The sequence below is a fragment of the Lepisosteus platostomus genome, chromosome 3 (assembly GCF_059453375.1).
Source record: "Lepisosteus platostomus isolate fLepPlt1 chromosome 3, fLepPlt1.hap1, whole genome shotgun sequence".
In the NCBI taxonomy this organism is placed as follows: Eukaryota; Metazoa; Chordata; class Actinopteri; order Semionotiformes; family Lepisosteidae; genus Lepisosteus; species Lepisosteus platostomus.
The window spans coordinates 11,659,458-11,660,038 of NC_142613.1; positions in this window are offsets into that span (position 1 = coordinate 11,659,458).

Here is a 581-nt window from a genome sequence, read left to right on the forward strand (position 1 = left end):
GGTAAAAAGTACAGACTAGGATGTAGGAGAAGACATCCGATTCAAGCGCCCAAGACGTTAAGCCCGAGGTAGCTTCATTAAAATCAGTTCCTTGCTGTTCATTTTATTATTATGAAATGTGTATGTCATTCAGTCGCTTATCGAATGCGATTAGCTCAAATGTGTCCATCTACGTTCTGTCTGTTCGGAGACCTACAGTATTTAAATTAAAGTTAACTCCCTGAATCAAGTGCCGCGTGTTTTTCTGGCTTTTATATCTGCCATCTCAGATATTAATGACTTAACGTCAATCAATGAAATGGATAACAAGTCAATACGAATGTATTTCTCGCTGATGTGACCAGTTTTCGCTGAAGTTAAAATAATCATGATGTACACCAGCTCTAACATTTTTGTCTAGATAGTGAAAAAAAAAATTAAGTAGTTATGAATTACCAGTTTAAAGGGAGGACAAACTTGAATCTTGAGAATTTCCAGGGGAGAGAGCACCGAAACAATACAGGTCTGAAGTAATCAATGAGCCGATAACGTGAAATTTTAATACAAAAACAGTCGGACAAATGGGAAAATGATAATTGCTT